The following is a 21,289-nucleotide window of genomic DNA, read 5'->3' as shown; positions in this document are numbered from 1 at the left end:
CTGCTTCTACAAGGCTGGATCACCTCAGGTGAATGACTCAATTCCCTTTAAGTATTCTCACCGTAAGATGATATACTACTAACTTTATAGGGTGTTGTAAGTAGTAATTAAGGAAATGCATATTAATCACAGTGTACTTGCCAGAACTAAATGTTCGAAAGTGTTATTTATTATTATGGTGTGTATAGTATAAATTACTGTATTAAAGCAACTGTTGCTGTAATGAGCTATTCTTGATCACATATTCTTCATTTTGATCAGTTCCTTGAATGAAGTCATACCAGGGATATTTAATAAAGTTATACATATTAAAAATTTGGGAAGAGTAGCTAAAGTATTCTTCCTACTTGTATACATAACTAAAATTATGAAATTTAGCAGAAATATAAATTATCTTCATTGAAGTCTAATATTGAAGGTCAAAATGCATTTCTATAAGGTTAGAAGGGGGGGTCAATTAAGCTAGCCAAAATTATTTTGTATGGAAAGGAAATACCCAGGATTGTAATTTATTACAAATTTGTTACGAATCTACAATAACTACAGTGATTTGGATGCTTATAAATCTAATGCTAATTGAGTACAAAAAAACAAAGTATCCCTTTTTATTTTATACGAGGTCATATTTTACTGAAAGTCTCATATGTATTTGTATCACTTTTGGGGTGGGTATTGGAAAATTTCTGTGTGTATAGGCAGTCAACATTTTTTTTTTTTCATTTTGAGAATTTCTTCTTTTTATTTTTCTCTTGGAATATTCATACATTAAGCAAAAGTGGTCCTTTGTCCAAGGCCCAGTATTATGGTGTTAACTTGCTGTAGGTATTTACTTCTAAAAGCCTTATAATTTCTTTTATATCCTAACTATTATTTTGCAACATATTTCTATGCATTATTGAATTATCACATTTTTTAGTTTCATTTTATATGATGAATTGTGTTTATAGAACACTCAAATTGCCATATATAATAAACATGCATATTTAAAATGATAGAAGCATTCAAAATTCCAATAAGAGTCTCATATAATTGCAGTGGTATAATATAATATGATACAATAAAAATGCAATTTATCCCAAGGACATATTTGGCAGAATGCAAAGGTTACTCTTTTCTTTTTTCTCTTCCAAGGTTTTATTTAAATTCAAGGTAGTTAACATATAGTGTAGTATTGGTTTCAGGAGTAGAATTTAGTGTTCATTACTTACATTTAACACCCAGTGCTCATCACAACACATGCCCTCCTTAATGCCCATCACCTATTTAGCCCATCCCTCTACCCACCTTTCCTCCAGCAACCCTCATTTTGTTTCCTATAGTAAGAGTCTGTCATGGTTTATCTTTTTTGTTTTTCTTTCCCTTTCTCTATGTTCACCTGTTTTGTTTCTTAAATTCCATGTATGAGTGAAATCATATCGTATTTGTCTTTCTCTGACTGACTTATGTTGCTTAGCGTAATATACTCTAGTTTATAGGCATTCAGCTTTGACTATAAGTCATTTGAAAACCCTGTCATCTACCACAGAATATGTGTTGCTGGAATATATAACTCAGAGTCATTTTAAAGATAATGTTAGTAAGGAGGGCACGTATTGCATGGTGCACTGGGTGTTATACGCAACTAATGAATCATGGAACTTTACATCAAAAACCAGGGATGTACTGTATGGTGACTCACATAATATAATAAAAAATATTATTATAATAAAAAAAAGAAAAGAAAAAATAATAAAGATAATATTAGAGTTAAAATATCAGGATTTGAGTTCAGACACATTTGACTTAAACTCTAGCTTTGCCAGTTACTGTCTCTGTGATATTGCCCTAATTGCTGAATCTCTAAGATTTGGTGTCCTGATCTGTAATGTGATGATATTGGTATCCGCTTCCTAAATAGAAGGGAAAAATGATCATATACTTAAAATTTCAAAGAAAGATAAAAACATGTTTCTGCTTTGTGAACTAACAAACTTCTCTTCAGAGGATGGGTGATCATCTCTGTGTCATCTTATCTCTATTAGGTTTGCATTAGTCTAGAAGGTATTTGGGGTCCCTTTCCATTTGGGAGTCTATGTTTCCATAAAGCACAAAGCATGGAAATATGTGCAATGAAAATACCATGTTTGTTTGTTTTTTTCCAATGACTTCTGTTAGCAGTGTCACCCAAAAATCTTTATCATCATTTCATTAAGTGTTTATTAGTCTTTCATTTGGAGCAAATCCATTTTACTTTCATCAAAATTTAGCTTCCTATAGCTACATAGCAAAAATTTAATTCAGTTATCAAATCCTTTAGTACGATAGCACTTTCATAAGCGGTTAATTGTTCATTCAGTATTGTTCAGATACCTTATGGAAATATTTCCAAATAGTTGTACTCTTTGGATGTAATGACCCCAGGTTGATAGTTCCTTAAAATAAAGTAAGAACTTTGAATTTCATGTGCATAACCTTTTGTTGTTAGCTTTTTGCAAAATTATATCACAAGATAATCCCCTTTTTCAAAAGATGGATCCATTAGATGAGGCAAATTGACATTTGACATAATATAAATATGACACATATTTAGTCAAAGCACTGAAGCAGTATCAAAGAGTAGCAATAAATAAGGCTGATGGTTTTCAAAAGAAATGTTTAATTATTTTCCAGTAGTGCAGTACCGGTAGAGTTGTTTTTGTGTTTTCCCCCAAAAGTGCTTGGACTAAACTGATCATCTGAAAGTTACCCATTAGTTGTTACCAACAGAGATCTTAGAGGGCATAGATAAGTTCATAGAATATAATTAAGATTTTCTTTTATAAAACACATAGTGCTTCTTAATATTTCAATAATTATCTTTATTGTGCTAAAATTAGGAGTATCATGCGTGCTTCAAATTCCCATCTTGGATGGGTCTATTTAAACATTTCTCAGCTTAAAAATTTAAGAGATACCATTTAGTGTGTCCCAAAAGTATGTAAAATTCAGCCATTGATCTATAAAATGTGTGTGTGACAGATGTATCAATAAAAACGTATCAGTGAAAATTTGCCCAGATTGCAAGAGATGTGATTTTTATGGTCTTAAGTACAACTTCCAAGTAGTTCTGTATGTATCATTTTGGCAAGTTTTCTTTTTTTCTGATGTGTTAACTATTTTATGTAACAGTCTCCCTAACAGTCTACATTTATAGAGCTATAAAATGAGGTGTTTTGTTTGGTAATTTGACTTTTTCCTCACTATTTTTACTTAGCTAATATTTTAAGAATCTCTAGCATCCAGTCATTTTTTATCAGAATTTCTTGAATTCAAATTGGTAACCAAAAATTAGCTTTCTAACTACAATTTTGATTTTGTTTAAATTGTGCTTTTCATTGGGGCGCCTGGGTGGCTCAGTCGTTAAGCGTCTGCCTTCGGCTCAGGGCGTGATCCTGGCGTTCTGGGATTGAGCCCCACATCTGGCTCTTCTGCTGGGAGCCTGCTTCTTCCTCTTCCACTCCCCCTGCTTGTGTTCCCTCTCTAGCTGGCTGTTTCTCTCTGTCAAATAAATAAAATCGTTAAAAAATTTTTAAAAAATGAATTGTACTTTTCATATATTAATACAATTTTAAATCTTAATTATGTGTTAACTATATGGGGGGAAGAAAATTCCAATTAAAAGCAAAGAAAATTGTTACCTTTTATCATATTATAAAATGCCTGCTTTTGGTATATGAAATGTATGAAGTTTTAAACTTTGGATAAGTTGTTGCTTCTTTTTTATTCTCCCAGAAGGGTTGTCTGTAGTGGAATTTATAGAGCCTGGAGTGGATTTATGTAATTAGCTTGGTTACAAGCCATCCTTCTCATAGGTCAAGCCAATTAAAGGATAACTAAGGGAGACATGGCTCCAAACAGTGGCATATGCCACAGTGGCACTAATGCTCACTAGAGAGGGAAAACAAAGTCACAGGGATTATAACTTTGAAATGAAAGGAAATTGGATGTTGAACATTTTGAACTCAAATCCCACCTCCCGTTCTGTTTTTGGTCCGTGTACTTTTATCTGTACTCTCTTCTGATGTTGAGCATGTCCTGTTAAGGGTGGGAAGGAAAAGGAGGTTTGAACACTACTTTCATTCAGTGGATTATTTGCCATATTATGATCTAGATCTTTGTCATTTCCTGCATTTGTTGTTGACGCTCACAAAGGATCCAAGTTCGATGCCATCACATATGCCCAGGTTACTAAGAAGTCTGCTTCCTACCTCAGGCAGAACATTCAATCAGGATAGTTTGAAAATTAGGCAAAAACTTTAAACTGTAAAAATATATAAAGGTATATAAAAAAGCACTTGGAATGAATAATGTTAGAGTGTATTCAATAGTGATACTAAACACAAATGACTATCTTTACAAATTTCCTTTACATGTTTAGGGTGAAGAGGAGAGAGTTCTGTCAATAAGAAAAATAAATGGAGGTATGGTGTTACTCATAACCAAACTCTTAGATTGTGTCAATTAATGGTTTTCAAATTAGTGTCCAGAGTATAAATTGATAGACTCACAAATAAATATATAGATGTTTGTTACTTAATTAAAAGTCCATCTAGTACTACCTCAGGATTAACTTTAGACTGTAAAACAATTTGCCATCAACTCTGATGGCATTTCAATTCATTTTGCAGTTTGTTCTCTTGGCTCTGTTCCTCTGCCCACTTTAAGAACTAAATTGTAAAACTTAAGCTTAAAAACCTAGAAAATTGAGCTAGTTAAAATCCTTTTAAAAAGATCCTGCATTTCCTCAAAAATAGCTGGTTTAAAAAACTATGGATAGAATTCTGGAGACTTCTTTTACTTCTACCTCTGCTACTAACTTACTGCATGACTTTAAACACATCTAATTTTACCTATCTGTACCTCAGTTTCCTCATTTGCTAAGAGGTGGGATCTGAGGGTGGGTAAACTAAATGATCTTTGAGGTTCCTTTCTACTTTGAAAATTTTCTGAGTCTTATCCATTTATTTTTAGTAATCAGATGTTACTCTGCAAAACAAAATAGTCAAGGTTGAAATGAGGTGAAACTATTTAACAAATTACAAATAACTAGAAAGGGCAAATGAGTTTCTTAAACCACAAATAATTGACTGCTGTACATTATGGCATGTGGTATCTTACCTCTCCCTCAATTTTCCTTCTTGGGAGGTAAGTGGGAAATCTTCCGATCCCTTCACCCTGATTCCTTCTTTCTCTAAATGCCTGTATTTTCTCATTTGCCGTTGTCTGAATTATTTGCATCATATGGGTGTTGTTCTTTAGGAAACTAGATTCAAAATACTATTCTGTGTGGGATCACATTTGATTCCACCCTAGACGTTTATTAATCCCTAGTAATATCAATTTACACACACACACACACGCACACGTACACACACACATGCAAATGCTTTATTTAAATACTACTCTTTTATGCTGACAAGCTGAGTCTCATTGAGGAATGTAGCATTTTGCTGTGAAAGATGCCTAAAAATGACGATAATTTTCATTTTTCAAATATGCCATGGTTGAATTTAAAATTCTTGAAGTAACATTCACCCTTTTACTATTCTAATTTATTTACATCTTGCAAATTTTCACTATAGAGATAGATCATGCACTGGCCATTTTATTTCCTTCTAAAAATCTATAAGCAAACGTATTTTTCTTGAGCTTGCATCGGACTGTGCACAAAAACTTTTAGCTTGTCTGTAAAGGCTCTGTTCAGAGGCTGGACGATACCCTTACAATTATTTTCTTTAAGATGCCACCAGCTAAACTAGAACTGGTAACAGATATATTGTAGCAGAATTATCATTTCATTGTTTTTTTTAAATAAAGGTGGGTGTATGAGGCTTCTGTCACTTCTCTATATTTACAGTGAAAAGTCAATTCTAAGCAGTTTGTGTTGAAAATGACAGCATTTCTGTCAAGCTCCACATCAGCTGCTGCTAGCTGGAGTCAGAATTATCATCCTTCACTGGGCTGTCTTGCTTTATGATATCAATTAGCAAACAATCTGTTTTGTTGGCACATGATACAACTAGGATGCAAAACAGAGTGACTGTGAAGCAAAACATTTTCCAGGGAGAAGGCTGTTCTGCCTAAGCATGGGGAGGGGGAAATGATACCGTTCTTCTGCTGTCAGGCTTTCTTTAATTTGCCACCAATGTCAGTTTATTGACACTGATACAATGTAATAATAGTTTAGGTTGGCTCTTCTTATTTTCCCCGATGACGTTAATATTTGGTTTTTAAGAATTTACAGCTATTAATTCTCTTTTTAGTTTTCAGTTGTTCTAGAATTTATAGCCAAACCCCTACTTACACTGTAGAAAAACTAAAATAAAAGAAAATCTACACATAAAACAGGAGAGACGATACACTAGAGGGCACTAGTAAGCTATACTTTTATTTATTTATTTATTTTCATTTACCATTATAATTTGCATGTCTTTAGGGATGCTTTCACTGCTTAATCTGATCTGTTTGAGACTACTCATTTTTCTTTCTTTGTTGCTTTTTTTTTTTTTTTAAGACCAATAAGCTCATTTGGTAGTTTTCATTGACCAGGAAAGTTCTAGACCTTTAGATTCATTATTTTGATAAACTTTATCCCATATGGATTGTCTGGATGGCCTTTATACCTTTATTGAAACCCTGCAATCTTGTCCTATGACATTTCTGATGTTTTTTGAAAGAGCATCTCCACAGCTGCAAGTAATTGCTACTTAAGCCCAATTGTATGGGCTTTGAGATATACACAAACCACTCCTGGGTATTTCTTTTAAGCCATATTTAAACCTCAGTCTCCAGAGGTGAAAGGCGAGATATTTAAGTAATCTGCCACCTGGCTCATTCTGATGTGATTGGTGGAGAAGACAAATTCATCTTCTGAAGAATATACAAGTACAATTTTTCTTGAAAGGTCAAATGAAATTTATGCTTCATGCTCAAAACTTTGGCATTTCAATTAACTTTTAAAAGTCACAAACAATATAGTGATCTCTAAGACGTGCTTAAAGAGAAAATATATTCTATTTATTAAACAAACCAAATTTAGTGACTTCTTTAGAATATGTTTCTCTTGCTTCTTCATTGAACAAGATTTTTAAAAAATTGTCTAAGTTCTATGATGGTAGGGATACTCTTTAATCTGTTGTGTTACTTGGGTACTTTTATACTTTTAGTTTCCTTCTCTTTTGAAATACTGTTTTTTGAAATCATGAGTAAAAAGATGAAATGGCTATTTCACAAGTACACATGATATAAAGAATGCAGGATATTCATTGCGACAATAATTACAATGTTAATAGAAATGGTTACAGCAATATTTATTCAGTAGGATACAATTAAAACCTTGATCATAGTCCAAATTCAATTTGTTGAAATCTAATATTTTATAGTAAAATATTTCTTAGAATTTCTGCTTTCAAAGAATCAGTCTCATTTCTAAATTATAAAAATACGAAGACTTCTTATGTAACATGTTTTATTCTAATATACATATACGGTCTTTCTCAAAACGTAACACAGATTGGGGGCCACCACAAAATAGGACTAAAGAAGTTCATCCTGATTCTTTTATCATCCTGAGATGTTGTATTGTAAACAATGAATTGGTCATATCACTCTCCACCTCCTGCCCACACACATGCTGTATGTGTCATTACCATGACCATCTCGTCTGTTGTTGAAATTATTTTTAAGTTTTGATTGGGAGCTTTATTCTAGTTTGAGGATGAAAAGGTGGGGAAGCCTATAGAAGTCAGGACTCAGCCTGCTGGCATTTTTTTCCCCCTTCGCTATGCTAGTAGTTGTTTTCCAGTTTGTTGTCTTTATGGCCATCAGGTTAAAAAGTCATTAGAAATACAGACTCCTCATGTATTAGATCAGATGGGATAAAAATGAATACTTTCATCAAAGTCGTGCTGGCAGGCAAGTGAAGAAGCCAGTCCAAGAGTGAAAACTAAATCTGTTGTGGCTTTAAGTCCAAGACTTTTTCTTTTCTTTTTTTTTTTTTTTAAATGATTTTTTATTATATTATGTTAGTCACCATACAGTACATCCCCGGTTTCCGATGTAAGGCTCGATGATTCATTAGTTGTGTATAACACCCAGTGCACCATGCAATACGTGCCCTCCTTACTACCCATCACCGGTCTATCCCATTCCCCCACCCCCCTCCCCTCTGAAGTCCTCAGTTTGTTTCTCAGAGTCCATAGTCTCTCATGTTTCATTCCCCCTTCTGATTACCCCCCCTTTCTTTATCCCTTTCTTCCCCTACCGATCATCCTAGTTCTTATGTTCCATAGATGAGAGAAATCATATGATAGTTGTCTTTCTCTGCTTGACTTATTTCACTTAGCATTATCTCCTCCAGTGCTGTCCATGTTGTAGCAAATGTTGAGAACTCGTTCTTTCTGATAGCTGAGTAATATTCCATTGTATATATGGACCACAACTTCTTAATCCAGTCATCTGTTGAAGGGCATCTCGGCTCCTTCCACGATTTAGCTATTGTGGACATTGCTGCTATGAACATTGGGGTGCATATGGCCCTTCTCTTCACTACGTAAGTCCAAGACTTTTTCTGCTTGCTGTGTAGAAGTCAGAATCTCCGCCCAGATGTATAGCTACGGATGTTTATTAATTTCCTGTCTTAGCTTTGAGCAATTATTATAATGATTTAAGATTATTAAAGGAAGTCAGTTTATATTCAATAAAGAGATGACTAAAATTACTCTCAAATAAAAATATATAAAGAAGCTTTTAACTTCTTCTTAGTAAGAAAATACACCTGTTTAAACAAGCATATTCTAAGAGAATATTTCCATATTTTTCCAGCCTTTTGAAAATTAGCAACAAAACAGAAAGAGTTGAGTGTTACGTTGGCAAATACAAACAAAACACTCTTGATTGCTAGAAGTACTTGATGTCCTGAGATGTTTTGTTGTCCTGGTAGGAAAGAGTTCATTTAAAACACCGCATGGGGTCATATGCTTTGCTTTAAAATTGATTTATGGCACTTCCAACTGAAGGACAAATACTACACTTAAAACTAAGACAAGCATGACTTTAATAAATCTGTTTTTTATAAAGTCACAAATTAATTGTTTAGCATTTTGAGTATGCTGTTATGATCAGTTCTGTTTACATGAAAAAGACTCATAATTAATATTAAATGCATGCATTTATTTAAGTCATTTTGATCATTTGTTTTCCTTACTGCAACCATACATCATGCTGTCTTCATTTTTTTTGTAAAGTATAATTTATAGAAAGACTTTATCACTATTATAGTATAGTAAATCCAATTAGAAATACTGCAGAAATGGTTGTAGTTTTCATGTGACTATACTAATAATATTTTAGGGGTCACCAATTATATTGACACAGCGGGCACACATTTGGGAGTTAAAATCATATTTAAAAGGCCCTATTAACTCAGCCAATGGGAAGCCTTGGTTTATCATATTTTTAAATTATAAACTAAAACAAATTTCCAAAGGATACAAGCTGAGTGTATTAATTTCTTTAGGAAACATCCTGTTTCAAATAACATATTGCTAAATTTTTGCAGAAAACATGACCCTGCAAAAAAGTACATGTAATCTGTAGACTTCATATAGGTATTAGTATATGGAAAAACAAACATCCATATTTTGTTGCAATGTAAACAGTCTGTCCAATGTAGAGATTATATGCATCATCCATTTAACTTGATTCCAGTTCTACAGGCTGGCCTAAAGCCACTGTATGATGATGTGAGAATATGCTGCTGTGATTGGTGACAGGTGTGAGAAGAAGTAGAATCCTCTATTACCTCTTAAATTCTCTAAGAGCATATCGACATGACATTGTGCATCCAATTCAATAGATTCAAAATTCAGAAACCTTTTTATATTAGGCATGGTTTCCAGACATTGTAACTGAGGGCTCTATAGGAAAAAATTTCCCGTGGTCCCAAGATGGAAAGAAGGAAAAGAGGAAGGAAGAAAGGAAGAAAAGAACATTTAATGAGTATCCCTCTGATAGTCACTGTGATAACTGTTTTTTACATGTTAGCTTATTTCCTGTACAAAGTATTTGAAAAGAGACAATACAGACAGCAGTCTGCCAAAGGAAGAGATAGAAGTGCTTGCGCATGAGCTGTTCAAATAGAGTACGCTGTGTGATACTGACTAGATTTATTGTTCATCAGGGAAGAGACATAGCAAATGTAGAGTTAAGAGTCTTCTTATTTAAGGCATTATAATGTTTATGTGTTCACACATGAAGTTGTACATGAGTGTGTGGGGGGAGAGTATGGGAAGTCAGGATTGGAGAGAAAATTATTTGATCATGAAATTCTAAACTGATTTAGCAAGTTTATGAATAGCTGATTTTATTCACCTGTCTGATCATTTAAGCTTTAGGAAAAAGTCTGTGATGTTGTGTTGGAAGGCCCTGATACCACCCTTATGTTTGATGATTTGCTGGAGTGGCTTACAAAAATCCAGATAAACTGCTATATTCATGGTTATGGTTTACTGCAGCAAAAGGAAACAGATTAAAATCCACAAGGAAAAGGGTGCACAGGGCAGAGTTCAAGAGAGGCCAGATGCAAGCTTTCAGTTGTCATTTCCCAGTGGAGACACATGTACAGTGCTTATTTCTCGTAGTAACAATGTGTGACAACACATGCAATGTGTTGCCGACCAGGGGAGCTCAGCTAAGCCTTGATACCCTTAGTTTTTTACTGGAGGTCAATCACATAGGTATGGAATGCCTACATGACTGATTTTAGCTACTCAGTCTCCAGTACCCCCTCCCAAAGGTCAAGTAAGCAAAAACAAGTATTTATCATAAATCGAATTATTAGCAAAAACTACCTGGTGTGTGATCCAAGGCCCAAGGTATACAAAGACAGTCTTATTGGGCAGGTTATTTGAAAGGCTTAGAGGTTATCCCCTAAGAGTAGCTCAAGAACCTGTCTGAAAATTTTTGGAATGTGCAGGTTTGGGGCAGCCCAGCCCTGCTGAGTTAATCCTTTACTATAGAATTTAGAGGCTACAAATATCTCCTGATTTTTGTCATCTACTGAAGGAAAGTCAATGTAGTACATTATTTATATTTTATATGTTGAAAAACTACATTTCTTTATTTAAAAGTTTGAGATCATAGTCCTCGGTCAGTTTTTTTAGGGAAGGGCGTATAAGAAAAAAATAAGGCCTGATATGAAATGGAGATCAAAACTTAGCTTGTCAGACCAGTATTGAATATGGGTGAGATTTAAGGTGCAAGTCACAATTCAGAGGTTACCTAGAGGAGAATACCATATGTCTGCAGGCCAAGAATTAAGCAGAAACATTGGAACTAAGGTGTGTTGAGTGCAAGCATACCAGAGGCCTAGGGAAGTTCTGATTAGCAGACAACTGGAGCAGGGAGCTAGACCTTGCAAGGACTTGGCCACATGCATGGGATAAGGCATGCTTGGTAGATAGGGTAAAGCGTGATGAATCTGTAAAATGAGAGGGAGAACAGGTCATTGATTTTCTAATGCTACTGTAACAAATTATCACAAATGTAGTGGCTTAAAACAACACGAATTTATTATCTTAAAGTTCTGGAGGTCGGTAGTCCAAAATGAGTCTTAGGGTCTAGAATGAAGGTGTAGGCTAACCTATTTCTTCAGGCTCCAGGAAAAAATCTTTTCTTTAGGCTCCAGGAAAAAAATCTTTTTCCTTCCCTTTAACACCTTCCAGAGCCTACCTGTGTTCCTTGGCTCATGGCTACTTCTTTTGTCTTTAGAGTGAGACAGTCTAATCTCTGCTTCAGTCATCATATCATTTTTCTTATTCTGCTGCTCATGCCTCCCTCTACGCCTTGTTAGAATTCTTGTGATTACACTGAGCCCACCTGAATAACCCAGGATAACTGTCCTCTCCCTCGCCTTTCTCCATCTCAAAATCTTTAACATAGTCACATCTGAGAGATCTTTTTGTCATGTCAGGAAACATATTCATGGGTTCCAAGGATTAGGACTTGGACATCCTTGGGTGGCCATTATTCTGTCTTCCACAGTAGGAAACAGGATACCACTGGAAGAGCTGGGATTGAAGGAAACTTACGGCAAATGCTGCATTTCAATGTTGGGTGGCCTAGTGAGGTTCTAAGAGAAGATGGCTGCAATCTCATTCACTAGGAGACTGCCATCAGTCAGTGGATAGAATATTACCCTCAAAGGCTCAGTAACATTTAACAGGGGTTTGTCCTTAGTTGTTTGATCAAGAAAAATCAATGGTCAGTAATTGAAGAGATACTCCTTATACTAAGGACTAGCTTAAGCTAACAAGTATGAAAAAGGATTGATTTAATAATTACCATTTATTTTCTATTTGTGATATGTCAAATTTACCAAACCAAGTACTGACATTACCTCTTGGAGTTCTCACTACAGCATTTAAAAATAGGTTCGGGGGCTAGTCAATGAAGGAAATGAATTTGAGTGTCCATTAACATGCCCAGGTGGCTTTACGCAGCAACCTGGCAGAGACAGGATGCAAATCCAAATTATTTCAAGGCCTTGGCTTTCTCCGCTGCAGAATGCCAACATGTTGATTTACGGTATTGGATACCCCTTTCCATTGATCAAATTCTATTGCCATAATTCAGGGTATCTCCTTTCTCAATTGCCAGAACAAGCATAAGGTTAATACCTAGGATTATTGTGTTGAGGATAGAATTAGATCATTGGGTGGAAAACAGTGGCGTCCTATCAAAACCTAATATGAAGGCGGATGAAACATCTCTTTCCTACTACAGAAAACACCCTTTCAGTGTTAGAAATCCTTGGTCCTGTTTAGAAGTGCTTAACATTGGGGCGCCTGGGTGGCTCTGTCCTTAAGCATCTGCCTTCGGCTCAGGGCCTGATCCCAGGGTCCTGGGATCCAGCCCCGCATTGGGCTCCTGGAGCCTGCTTCTTCCTCTCCCATTCCCCCTGCTTGTGTTCCCCCTTCCCCTGCTAGTGTTCCCTCTCTCGCTGGCTGGCTGTCTCTCTCTCTCTGTCAAATAAATAAATAAAATCTTAAAAAAAAAAAAAAGCTGCTTAACATTATCCAGTGCTGTGATAAACTATTTTGATACACATCACTACCTCATGCCCTTCTTTAATACTATTTGAACTTTTGAAATGAATTAAATAAAAAAAAAAGGAAAGCAATGACAATTTTAGAAAGTTAGACATTTGGATTTGAAACAACTTCCCTACACCTTGGATTTTCCTGATGTCGGTGTGATTATTGACTCTTTGTACAAGGTTTTTCTATGTGGTGGGAATAGAAAGCATGTTGAATACCAGACTTGTTGTGCACTTGCTTTCAGAGTGGAAGTTGAGAGAGGGGAAAAAAAAAAAAACAACTTCACAAGCATATAAAAATGGAATAGAGACTGACTTGTGGGAAATATTTCCTCTTCTCTTCTAGAGAAATTTCCTTAGTTATTCAGTAACCTGATCAACCTTTGGTTTCAAATATTTTTCTTAACTATCTCGAGGTGAAGATGAGATGCCAGATAGACACTTTCTCCTCATAGGTCTCTGAGCTGGACTTTTAGGTATCACATCAGGAATCTATCATATGAATTCATCCTATGGAATAAACTAGATGCAATTTTAGATATTTTCTTGAAATCGTTTCTATGAATCTTTTCTTTGAGTGCATCACTAAGTCAAAAATTGAAGAGATATTTTTAGTACTAGTTCATTCTACTCATAACTGTATTTTAGCTCTAAGTTCTTGAAGTACAATATAATAAAAATGATGTTGCTCTCGGTCCTTGAAGTTTTGGATTCATTGTATTCAAAGTTTTAACTGTGTCTGCCAAATACGCCAAGCTCCCCTGAAATTTATCTTTTTCAAAGTCTGAAGCAGTTGGTCTTTTCCCTAGTGTTCCAAAAATAGGGCAATAGCATCTCTCTGCTCATAAATCTGTGGATACATATTTCTCTCTGTCAATGAACAAACTGCAATGTGCAATAGAAGGATTTTTGTAATCAACGTTAAAATGTTCACAAAGCAATGAAAGTTACTTGACTTTGACTCATTTTTTATGTAATTGACCATCTAATGGTTGAAATTGAAGTATTCTATGAGATCAGCTTGCAGGGACTTAGAAGCCAGTGCTTAAGCAGTGAATGATGCAGGGTATCCCAGTAAAAGTGTGATTTTTCTTTGTTTAGTCAATTTAAAAAATTTTGAATTCAGATTTTTGAGAATATAATTAGTGTTTACCCAAATATATGTATGTGTGTGTTTATTTGTGTATGTGACACAGCCTCAAATAATCATCAGCATCAGTAATGGTCTCTAAACTTTGATCAACAGCTCATACATGACTATACACATTATCTTGATTAATTCTTTCATGAGTAGTGTATTCTTATCAGTATGAAAGGAGGTGATAGATATGTTTATTTCTTTTTGCTGATGGTTTCATGGTTGTATGCATATATTGAAATCCATCAAATTATACATTAAGTATAGGCTGTTTTTTTTTTTTTTTGCATATCAATTATATCTCAACCAAGCTGTGAAAAAACAAAATAATCAGACACAAACAACTAATACGAAAAAAAGGCAATAATGTAGTTTTTTTTTGCAAGGCCATGATATTCTTTTGCTAATTCATTAATCTGGTGCTTAATCGAGAATAAGAAAAATATATATTCTGGTAATTATTCTTTATAATGTTTTGATATTGTTCAGGAGAGATGGTTTTATGAGTTTCTTCAGTCGTATAAAATTTATTTTGGTGGTGTTTGGTAATTAAAAGAGCAGTATCACATGAAATTGTAATAGCATTTAAGGTTCCCAATAATAATGTCCAATGGCGTTAACGTGTGTGTTATACAGTATTGTGTTGTATAAAATAGAAAAAAGTACTGTTTAAAAATGAATATAAGGTTTGCATAAATTTTAACTCAAATGCTCAGGTTGTGGGGATTCCATTATGATGACATTGCTCAGTCTTTTTAAACCCAGATGATTGGATATCTTCAAAGAGAGTGCTAACTGACCATCAGTTTCATTTCTTCTATTTGGGAATTTAGCTAGAATAAATTTCCCAGCCTCCTTTGTGGTTTTAGTGTCTTGAGGCTGATTTCCATCCAGGGCACAGTGTGGCTCACTTTGAGGCTTGACCTGTGTGAATCTCCTTCATAGATCCTCTATGATCTTCTCTTGCTGCCTTGAATGAAGACGGCTTCATGGTAAACTTGATGGCCAAGTGTTTCCATAAAATGAAAGGACGTCTTCCCTAAATCACTTTTGAAAAAAAAGCTACCTAGAAAAGCTGTTCAACCAAGAGCACTCTCATTCTGCTGCAAGGTTAGTGAGGGAGGAAGGGGAATAGTTGTGTTAAGCCACTGAAATTTCAGAGTTTATCTGCTATAGAAGCTAGTATTACTACCTTAACCACTTTAGATACTATTCTTTGTAATTATTTCACTCCATACCTGAAAAAGAAGTCAGGTTTATTGGATGCTTTTTCGCTTGCCCCATAGCAAAAAAAAAAATATTTATTTTAAACAAAGGAAATCAGAAATAAGAAGGAAGATGCCTGATTATTCCTGCAGAAAAATGAGTGGTATGGGTATCTGTCAGTTGGTGGTAGGGTTTTCTTCCATTCAGTCATTCTGTTCCAAGTGAAATTTGTATTAATTTCCCATAAACATTTATGTCACTGGCCTTATAACTGTCTCTGTTTAATGGGGCCTAAAGCAAATTTAAATAATCTTACTTTGCCAATCTTCTGATTTGTAGCTTGCAATGTCAGGATGAACTCTCACTCAGAATGGATTTAAGAAGTGGTGTCAAAATAAAATAAATGGCAGGACTCAGGGTCTCTTTTAGTGCATTTTAGTAATGGCAATAGCACAAGTTTTTTTTTTTTTAATTTCTTTTTGTTTTTTAAGTACATTCTTGTCTTAAAATTAGTTTTATGTTAGGCTATAAAATATGTACAATATAAATTGTATCACATGCATGAAAATAGCACATAAAACAAAGACTGTGCATGAGGCGCCTGGGTGGCCCAGTCGGTTAAGCGTCAGAATCCTGGTTTCGGCTCAGGTCATGATCTCAGGGTTTTGAGATGGAGCCCCAAGTCAGAGTGGAGTCTGCTTGTGTTTCTCTTTCCCTCTTCCCTGCTCTCTCTCTCTCTAAGATAAATAAATAAATCTTTAAAAAAGTAAAATAAAACAAAGACTATGCACTATAATCTAATAATTATAAACTTTACCTATTTATTTTATCCTGTGAATCTCTAACCCGTGATGAGGAAATAAAAAGAACAAAAAAATCTTCCGAGATGATTGGAAATCTCCACATAGGAGGTAGTGTCCTTGTGTGATAGCTGAGGAATGATTCTTAACATCTATTCCTTCTAACTCTACACACTTCTGGTATAGGTCTCAGTCAGGCATTAGCAAGCAAAATCTAGAATTTTGAGGTATGCAGATTAGGAGAATCTTTGTCACAGATGTGGTTACATACAGAGTGCAAGTTGGCCATGATGAAGTGAATTTTGGTATGTGCAACAAGATATAGTGAATCCAGATTTATGCATAACAAATAAATCCTGTCAGAACACATCTGACCCTGATGTCTTGTGTTTACCATGGCACCAAAGAATTTCCTCTCTGTTGAATACATAATATGATGCTGCCCAGATTATGTCAGCAGTAATTATTACAAATGAGAGCAGGGTTCTGAAAATTTGTCTGGGGTATCAAAAGAAGGTAAAATCAGAATTTTGTTTTTCTGTACTCTGATAGGCATCTCAGGAATCATTATGTAATGACCCTAATTCTACTTTTTGATGGTAACACTGTAAACAAATGCATTTAAAACCATGTAGACTACTGCTTCCCAAACAGGTCTGCAGATTAGAATCACCTGGGGATCTTTTAACACTTTAAAAGCACAGGTTACAGCCTTGGAAAATTAAATCACAATCTCTAGAGCTGTGATCAGGTGAATCTGTTCTGCAGACAGGTTTGGGAACCACCCACAATCATTTTAGAATTTAATAATGGGTTTCCATGCCAACTTCTCAATAGAGGTTCTAAGCAACAAGATATACATATTAGAGGATATTCGCTAAACTAAATAGCAATATTTTAATTCAAAGGTGATAGAAGTTATACATATTTAATGTAGCAAACATAGTAAACATAAAAACCATCAAAATTAATTATAGTCTTGCCAACCAAAGATAATCACTGTAAGTAGTTAGATTAATTTTCTTCTAGATATTTCCAATCAGTCTAATACTAATAAGGATGAGTGTGTATGTATGTATATATGTGTGTGGGTATAACAAAGACTGTCATACTGTTTATTCTTTTTCTCTAACAATATACAGAATCAGAAAAATGTACTTTTAAATGTTGCTTTTTGTGTGGCCTTATTCTGTAGTCCTTTTCAAAAGCTCTTCTGGATCATGACACCATTTCCTTTTTTATAATTACTTTTATCTCACACTTAAAGAACTGTGTCTTGGGCTAAAGAAAGATGACACCATTTCAGGTGAATTTTCTCATGTTTGTTTGCAGAAATGTAAAAACTGTCTATTTCCCCCTCATTTCAGGTGACTTTTTCATGTTTATTTGCATAAGTGAAAACTGGATAATTTCACCTCAGATCAAATTAGAAATTTAGCAAGGAAGTGTTTCTAAACTTAGCTGCATTGAAATCACCTGTTGAAGTAGTTAAACTCTATGCATGGCCCCACCTCACAGTTTTGATTGGCTAGGTTCAGTAGGTTGGTGGAGGCGGGTGGGTCCTGGTTATTTGGGGTCCTGGTTATTTGCATTTCTAACACTGCCAGGTGATGTTTGTGCTGCCAGTGAGGGAGCCACACTTTAGAACCATTTTAGGAAAAAAACGTTATTTTTCTTATTCCTGAGTTATTCTCTGTCTCAACAATCCATTACATACAAGTAGTTTACATTTGATGCTAGCTTTTATAAATACCCGTCTTTGATTAGCAATTTCCAAATACATCTTAGAATTATTCAACTTCACCAAAATTGACTTAGCCTAAGAGCTTGACTTCTTTTTTTATTATTTTTTAAAGATCTTATTTATTAGAGAGCATGTGCATGAGTGGGGGTGGAGGGTGGACCTTGGGGGGGGATGTTGCGGGGAAGCTGACCTGGGGCTCCGGGCTGACCCCTGGGCTCTATCGCAAGATGCTGAAATCATAACCTGAGCCAAAGGCAGACACTTAACTGACTGAGTACCCAGGCGTCCAAGAGCTTGACTTCTATATAATTCAAATTTGCTGATATTTTATTTTAAAAATTGATAAGCTAAAGCCTTGTATGTCCAGTGGACATGTTAGGGTAACTCAACTTTCTTCATCTTGACAGAAGAAAAATGATACGCCTGCCATCCACATTCTGAGGGATGCATTTACTATGACTTTGAGATCTCAAGAAAAAAAGCTGCTCTTGTAACAGGTATGGCAAAATATTTGTGTTATCACAGTGTTTTTTGTGCACCCAGCTGGGAAAAGCAAATTCCTACAAATTTGCAGATTCAAGATGTGTTGTGTTTGCCTCTGATGCATTTTTTTAAAACCCTTTTTCTTTTCAAGTGTTAATTCCTCCAGTAGAGATAATCTGTTTTCTTTCATGTCTCCTCCTTGGGCAATACATTTCGAAGATTAATATAATATGGATAACATGCCTGTGTGTCTTGCCTAATTCAAAATGCTGAGGATATTATTTCTGGTTTAGGGAGTTTGAAGAAATTTATATCTAGGAGGTTTGGAATGCTCAGTTATCAGAGAGGTATTGCTGCATGTCTGAACTTGGCAGTTTGCCCACATTCCTAGCAGGTCATTAATAAAGGCTACAATTGCTCCTACATTTAGATTTTCTTCTACTCTGACTAAGCAGTTGCAGCTGTCATCTTACACTGTAATGGATCATTAAGAAGCTTCACGTGGCGTACTTTTTTTTAAAAGATGCTCTATTCCTTTCGGTTAGAGCTGTTTTTCTACCCTAACTCACCTTTCACACTGGATTTTTTTTTTTCTTTTTTTAAACAGATATCTGGAGGGAAATGTTTAGTATAGTATAGTAACTAATGGTTTCAACTTCAGTTCCTTTGTGACTTAAAAATCAAGTGTTTATTTAGAAAATGCCTTCAGCAAGAGTACAGTTTGGGATTTATTTTATGTCACAGATTAAATTATTGCTTGCTTACTTCCTTTACTTGAAATGCATAATTAATATTTCACAGCAAGTTTAGATTAGTCGTTACATTTTCTTCTTTACTTAATTTTCAAAGTCACTTAAAGCCATCTGAGCCCTAGTATTTTTACATCACAAACCATAAATCAAGTGGATGTTGGAGTCAGGGAGCTCTAATGCATTTAAGTCCAAAGCACTGGTAAAACTACAGTTTATCTAGCTATGTTACAGGCTGTCGCCCAACAATAAATAACCCAAAAGTTTCACAGCTTTTCTTTTTTTGTTGTTGTTGTTAAACATCCACAATTCAAGAATTGGAAAATACTGCAACAAATTAATGATAAAAGTATGAAGAATAGAGAAACTCTGCTCTTGCTACTATAAAATGTTGTGTTTTGGGACTTTGTAGTAGAATTTTAAGACCATAAATTCTTCAGAAATTATCTTACAAGCATTACCTTGAAGACATATTCATTTTTAAGAGGTTTTATTTTGTTTTTTGTTTTTATTTTTTAAAGCATGACAGTATCTCTTTGTGGGGAGGGAAAGTTCTAATGCTCCCGTCTGACACTGGAGAAATCTCATGATCTAAAAACTATAATATAGAATGTCTTCGTATGACTGATTGATGTGGGGTTAAATATAAAACTAATATGGAAACAGAGTCCTTTACAAGATACCTTGAACCATTAGAATAACAAATGAGCAGTTAATAATAATTATATAATTGCATTTTAAGGAAGTTCTTTTTTTTAATTTAAAAGTAGTAAAGCAAAGCAAAAACAAAGCAACATAAAAAAATCAAGTTAATATTCCATAATTGAGAAAATGTGCAGGGTTCGCATTCTTAAAGGGTGGTCAGTAGGACCTAGAAGCATATGCTAGCTCTCAAGTCAGACAGATGCATTGATCCTTGACTCAGCCACCTAATTGCTATATTACAACAGTCAACTTATTTGCCTTCCCTAAGCTACAATTTCCTCCACTTTTGAACTACAATAACAATGAGGTTAATAAGACCTAATTCTTATTATCTTGAAGTAATATATGTAAGTAATAATAGTGACTCTGTTGGGGTTAAGTGATTTGATGTATGTACAGTACCTTCCCTGGCTGTTGATGCATGCAGGATGTGTATGTGTTTGGTGTGTGCCATGTAAGTGTATGTACAAGAAAAGAAAGTGAACCTTATTCACTTAAATGATATCCCCAGCACGTAGAACATGCACGATATGCAGTATATGCTCCATAACATTTAATGGGAGTGTGTGTGTGTGTGTGTGTGTGTGTGTGTGTGTGTGTGTGTTCCATGCCTAGGTGTGTGTGATAGAGACGTTTCTAAGATGTGTGGAGCCAGTGAGTGTCCCGAACTATTGCTCAGAAACAACTAAGAGAAAATTCAGAAAAGATTCCTATATAGAGTTGGTTGCCAGATTTAGCAAATAAAAGTACAGGACAACGAGTTAATTTTTTTTCCCAGTAGACAGCAACTTTTTAAAAATGTCTATCCCAAAAATATATGATACACTACAAATTTTTTTTGTTGCTTATCTGAAATTAAAATTAAGCTGATATCCTATATTTATACCTGGCAACCCTAACACAAAGAAAAAGAAGGTAAAAATCTCAGTTAAGAAAAAAGTTATGTTTAATCAAATAATAATTATAACAGTAATGCCACACTTAGCATAACTTTTACCCCTTTCCCCAGTTCTTTGCAGTACCGTCACAGTTGTCTTGTTTCGGTTTCTGGAGAAATGCCAGATTTTTTCTAGTGATAGGATATTTGTGATTTCATCTGTCTAGAAGGAACCACCCCCTCATCTCTAAACATACCATCCTTAGACTCTTAACAGAGGCATTTCAGGCTCCTAGACACTTTCCTTGACCCAGAGCCCCCTTCCCTATTTCCCACCCCAGGTTTATTCTTATACTGTCTTAAACAATGGTATTTATTTCTTTCAGAGCACTTACCTTATTTTAGGACTATAAATTAATTAATGCAATTATATAATCAATATCCATCTCTACTACATTGTAAACTCTGTGACA

General features: G+C 34.9%; 1 long non-coding RNA gene across 1 annotated transcript in view; it reads left to right on the top strand.

Moving 5' to 3' along the window:
• LOC103675864 overlaps positions 1–21,289 on the top strand; it is a 586,760-nt gene that overhangs the window by 344,479 nt on the left and 220,992 nt on the right. The window contains exons 8-9 of the long non-coding RNA XR_005834300.1: positions 15,198–15,362; positions 18,410–18,499. This is a non-coding gene — a long non-coding RNA (uncharacterized LOC103675864). The remainder of the gene's footprint in view (positions 1–15,197; positions 15,363–18,409; positions 18,500–21,289) is intronic.

The sequence above is a fragment of the Ursus maritimus genome, unplaced genomic scaffold, assembly GCF_017311325.1.
Source record: "Ursus maritimus isolate PB19 unplaced genomic scaffold, ASM1731132v1 scaffold_13, whole genome shotgun sequence".
Classification (NCBI taxonomy): domain Eukaryota; kingdom Metazoa; phylum Chordata; class Mammalia; order Carnivora; family Ursidae; genus Ursus; species Ursus maritimus.
This window is presented reverse-complemented; position numbering and strand designations above follow the sequence as displayed.